Here is a 6,117-nt window from a genome sequence, read left to right as displayed (position 1 = left end):
AAGCTAGTTTTAGGGGAAAGCATTTCCACACCACTAGACCTAACACTTTCATCTAAGTCATTGTTTCCTTACCCAAAAGTATCTAAATTGCATCTGTTACTCTTTGCCTGTTGAGTTCAAATGCTGACAAAGCTCAAGTTTGAAACTACTTGAATTCATTACAGTGAACAAAAAGTTCTTATAAACACCCTGGTTTTGCTTGACAACTCGTAGATTTTAAAACATTTTTTACTTCACATCTTAAAGGAAAATTCACACACATGCTGTTTGATTATGAGAATGGATTTTTATATAATTTCTAACAGATTTAACAAGCTATGTGATTGCAACATGTAGTTGTGTAACTATGATCAGAATGAAATCAGGCCATGGAAGAAAAAAAAGGAATGAATTCTAAATGGTGGTCAAGCTAAAATCAGGTGACTGTTTTATAAAACCGAATGACTAGATTACAAATTGGAGGTAAAAAAAAAAAAATCACATCAGCTGACACAAGCTCTGTTTTAGAAAGATAAGCAGTGTTTTGTCTGCAGTAAAAGAGTTTAAATATATTGGCTTACACTGCCTTGTTCGGAAATGACAACAGAAGATACAAATGTACAGATGGAGCATTTTGGCTCTTTTTAAGCAGTATTTGGAGGCCTTTATTCTTGTGTATGCCAGATTCTTTTTTTTTTTCTTCTTTTTTTTGTCAAATAGAAGCTAAGAATTCTTGTTTTGTTTAAAGATGTATTTTCATAACCATCAAAAATAAGAAAGGAAAATTAGTCAACCATTACTTTTTACTGAACAGTAAACAATAGGAAACTAAAAAGAAACTGTTCTGTACTACTCTAGAGCAGATGTAAGACCAAAGACAGTTCGCATAGCAACCCAATTGTTGTTTGACTTGCATATAAAAAATATGACTGCTGTTGAATTGTCAGCCTGACTTTTCCATGAAAATTTCTTTCTGAATCCCCGCCCACAAAAACTCAAAAGTATTGCGAAACACGTTTTCTGATTCGCATCTTTTGTCCACATGGATGCTGAGATTTTGGTGGCAAAATGCTGAGGCAATTTAAAACTGTTTGTGGTGTGTGTATCCAGAGGGTTAGAGGCACAGTTTTCAGACAGCCACTCTCATTTTCTCTGTTAAAATTATCCAAAACAGTGGAGCAGATGTTTAGGGATTACACCACATCTGTCCCTCTCTTATCTGGCTACGTTTCCATCAAGCTTTAAATGCAACACAAACTACAGCATTTTGGGGAGAATGCTTAATCAAACTCTGCTTTATCTTTGCTCAGGTGCTATAATTCATTCTGAGAGACATCGCCAATGCCCGATGAAGCACAACATCATTTCTGAGATGAATTCCACAGACTATGAAGAAAGGTTAATGATAACGAATTACTACAAGTATTTGCCATACTGTAGTTTCAGATTTGAATTACTTGGTGTAGTGAGTGTCTTTCAATATTCACTAAAATATGCTCCAAGATAGTAAATCTACAGTATATACAGCTGTATTCAAAATACCAGTGCGAGTTATTCTCAAAATTCTTAAGATAGCTTTTTTTTCCCCCGAAAAACATACAAATGATAATTTGATTGCCAATCAGACCATGAAGAAAAAAATCGGCACAATAGAGAAATTTGAGAAAAAGGAAAAGTAAGTAGAATTGTCTGCATTTTTGCTGCACAAGGTAAAATGTGAACAGGGTAAAGTCACAAATGTGTGAAGAATTAACTTTCTTGTGAATCACTAATAGTTTGGCTTACTGAGTAATATAATCAGTGTTTCTGAGAACTGCTTCACGTCTTTGTTTGGAGTCAACCAATCTGGCATTCCACAATTCTGCTGAATTTCTTAGTTTTGCCTTGAAAAGGGCAAGGAAGACGTCCTTGATAGTTTCCAAGATAGTTTCCCATTAGGTCAGTGCTTCTCCAGTCTCAATTCCAGTCCTCAGACCCCCCTGCTCTGCATGTTTTAGGTGTGTCTCTATTTCAGGACCGGAATTGAGAACCTCTGCATTAGGTTGAGGTCCTGGGTTTGGCCTGGGCACTCCAAAACAATGATCTAGTTCACAGGTGTCAAACTCCAGTCCTCTAGGGCCGGTGTCCTGCAACGTTTAGATGTGCCTCTGCTGCACCTAAATAGAATAATTAGGTCATTAGCAAGGCTCTGGAGAACTGATCTACACAGGGAGGAGGTAATTAAGCCATTTCATTCCAGTGTTTCCTACCTGTGGCACATCTAAAACCTGCAGGACAGCGGTCCTTGAGGACTGGAGTTTGACACCCCTGATCTAGTTGGTCTGAAACCAGCATGGTGCTCACTTGTTAAAACATCCATATTTTCCTCTTCAGCATAAAGCAACATGACCTCTTTTAGTATTTTGATTTAATCAAACATTTCAGGCTTGACACCATAGTGTGCAAAGCATTCCTGTATCATAATGCCTGAGCAGCTGATCATTGGCTTTTCTTCCACATCATTTCAGCTAAGCTGCACTTCTTTATATTTCCCCTCTTGAATTATACTTTTTACTAAAACAACACCACTCCCCCTGAGCAATTTATGAAAGAACCAACTTTACTGGTATTTTCAGAGAAGATTGAACTATAATCAGCATGCACAACCTCTGCTGCCTTCTTCCTCCTATGAGGATCATCTAACACCTGATTTTTCACATAATGAATGATTTCACTAATATTACTTTGAACATATCTCTAGTAATGAATGACTTAATTACATGGAATTAGCAGCAAACATGGCATAGTGACTTTCTATTACTCTACCACACTTAATGGTACAGTCAATTACTTGCAATACTGAAAGATTAATCAAAAACTGATTGGTTCAAAACGTCTCATTTTGAACACGAAAGTATGTAAAGATCATCATGGTTTTGGACGGGAACTAGAAGACTTGGACCCAATGACCCGAGACTTAAAAGTGAACCCAGGACAACCATGTAATATTGAGTTTTTCTGTGATTTGTTTAGCTAAAATACTTTGACTTTATACTTTATACTTTGAAAGAACTAAAGATTTTCAAACCACGCTCTAATATTGCCAGGAAAACAAAGTTAATTTATTGACATGTGGTCTGCATGTTTTCAGCACACACCACTATAATCAGGTCACAAGCTACTAACGCAGGAAAACATGTTTGGCTTTTTAAGTTTAACAATTTTCAAATTGTTTAAGAGCTTTGCTGATCAAATTTGACACAACAGACTCCTTTACAGCCCAATGAGGGGAAAAAAGAGGCACAAAGGACTTGGCAAGATTGCGCGATTCACATACCCGTGCACCGACACACACACACAGAGTCACACATTTGCTTCTCTTCATCCATTAACAGCAGGGTTGGGAGGAAGAGGGTGAGGACTGGGGGGTGAGGTGTGGCTGAGAAGGAGGAGGAGGAGGCAGTGTAAGCCAGCACTCATTATTTGGGCTGCGCTGCTGTGAAAAGCACTGGGATTGCTTTCATTACTGAGCCAAATGAAATAGCAGAGGCTGATTACCCGCGTGACGGAAAGGAGAGGAGCTGGATCACTCTTTGTTGGGGAGAAAAACTGAAGAAGGGAACAAAAAGGGGGGTGGCAGCCAGCTAGATGAGGGAGAGAAGGGAGGAGCACCCGGGCTTTACTTCCTCAACAAGACTCCAAACTAGTGTGTGTGTCGGCGTGTGTGTGAGAGAGGAAGAGTGAGACGGTGACATACAGGGTGGGGGCTGATACAGTCCCATTTTTCATACAAGCCTCCCTGGGGATGAATATGAATAATAACGACAGCAGCAAGGCAGCATGTAAAAATCAAACAAGTATATGCTTGTATTCTTCTGGCTTTTGCCTAGCTCTTAGCTTCTGACTGCGCTTGAGTTTTTCTTTCAGCTAATTTACATCATATTACAACATTTACTGTGGGGTTTTTTTTCTGTTTATTTCCGTGTTTCAACAAATTGCATTGACCGTTTTAAACTTATCCAAAGAGTCTCTGGGTTTATATTGGGAAGTTTGTCCCCTCCCATGTGTGTTTCATTGTCTGTCACATCAGAGTCGGAATGAGTGTTGGGATGACAGATTTGGCGGGCGCAGGCGGCAGCTGTTAATCCACCAGATAAGATTGGAGGAATGAACACCTGTGATTGCCACAGAGCAATACAGCGTTTTATGAAACCAGGAAAGATTCATGACTCAAATGTGCAGCAAAAACTAAAATAAAGACATTTATATCTGTAGCTACATAATTTGAAAAAGTGCTTGCCCGTTCCTGATTCCCTTATTTTTGTGTGTTTGTCACACCTAAGGTAAGAGATTTATTGTTTATAGCCTAAGAGAACATGACTTTCTGATCTGTAAATCCTGATTCCTTGTACTTTATTTTACCAAAATACTTTTGCTAATACCTCTATATAAATTAAAGGCACAGAACTATCTCTCCACTTCTGGTTGCAACAACTGTGTACAATAGAATGCTATTTTTTCCTAGAAAAAATTACTTTGTTTTATATGTAAGAGATCAAAATGGTGAATATTGAGTATTTATGAGTATACTGTAAAAGCATTGCTGCCTATTGGACACCAGCCAACAGAAGTGGTGGGTGTTAAAAGAAAATGTGTCTATGAAAACCAGGTGAGATTTTTTTTTTCTTTCAACTGTTTTGAGCCAAACTTCATGATTTGGAAACCCCGAATTAAACCAGTTGAAAGTTGCCAGAAAATAAAAAGAAGTCCTCAAAAATCAATGTAACTTTATTCACGGTTGTCCCCACCACCTCCAGCTGCTCCTTTTCTTCACACTGTGCATGTAGGCCTCCAGGCTGTTTGCAGGCTCAGATGCAGGGAATTAGCCAGCTGTGCACACACTTTCAACGCCACAAGTGAGGGCCCAAACATACGTGTCAGATTGGAGGCTGCCGTCCTTCCCCCCTCTTTCATCCCCCCGCCGTACCCAGACATGATAATCCCTACAGTTGTGGCAGGCAGGCGTGGAGGAGATAGATTGGAGGTCAGAGTGAGCAGGTGTGCGCATGCCGTCAGGCACCTGCCAGAGAGCTGCAATCAGAGAGGGGTTGGAGAGAAAAGCAGCTGCTGTTTTTCGGGGGATCAGAGTGGGGGAAGAGTTTGTAAAAGATCGCCTATGCACTTCTGCCATCTATCTATTAGCTTAGCTGACAGTCAGAATTCATTATTTATGCGATGAAGGATAATATGATTGAGACTCAACAAAACACTGAAAATACATTAACAAAGTGTAATATTTTTGACTCAAGATCAACATAATTGTGCCAGTAGTCGGAAACGGACACGTTTTCCTAATTATTTGCGATTAAACATTGGAAAAGTGTGGTGTTTGTATTTAGCTCCATTAATCTTCTCAACAGCTTTCCTGTCGCTGCTAATGAAAAGCGTCCACTCAGCATAATAATCCCACCACAGTGTTTTTGCAGTGCTGATGGCATTGAAAGTTACAGTGCTGTTTTTCCATCGCTTATATTTGAATTCATTTTGCATGTCTGCCAGAAATTCAGTATTAACTTAAGCAGAACGTCTTATTTCACAGGTGCTGAGTGCATCACATGGCTTATAGCAAAGTGCAAATTGGATTTTCTACGATTTTCTTTTAACTCTGATTCTCTTCTCAACACTTCCAAACAGACCAGATTTGTGGACTACATGACTAATAGTTGCCTATTTACAAAGCTTTGAAGTTAAAACAAGAGAATGCATGGCTTTTGAAAATATTTACAAAAAAATATCTGAATCTCATTCTCCCTGAGCCAATCCTGTGTAGTATTGTCTCTCTTAAACTACAGTTGCCAGTTATTTGCGCTTTACTTTTACCAGTCTGGAGACCAATCTGCAAAACAGATCAAGCTAAGTCAAATTACATGGAGAGCATCTGCAATTTGATCTTACCACAGATTCTACCGCTACCTCTAAAAGGTTTGCCTCTTGGAATGCTACATTCATCTCTAAATCAGCTTTGACCAGCTCCTCTGTCTCTGCTGAAGTCAGTGTTTCCACAGAATAATGCTGCCACTACCATGTTTGACTGTGGTGATAATTCTGTTCAGGGTTGATGTATATTGCATCAAAATGAAAATTTAAAGTTTTTAATTC

Source organism: Xiphophorus hellerii, chromosome 9 (assembly GCF_003331165.1).
Source record: "Xiphophorus hellerii strain 12219 chromosome 9, Xiphophorus_hellerii-4.1, whole genome shotgun sequence".
Taxonomy (NCBI): Eukaryota; Metazoa; Chordata; class Actinopteri; order Cyprinodontiformes; family Poeciliidae; genus Xiphophorus; species Xiphophorus hellerii.
The sequence above is the reverse complement of the archived record's forward strand: the minus strand, read 5'-3'. Positions refer to the sequence as shown.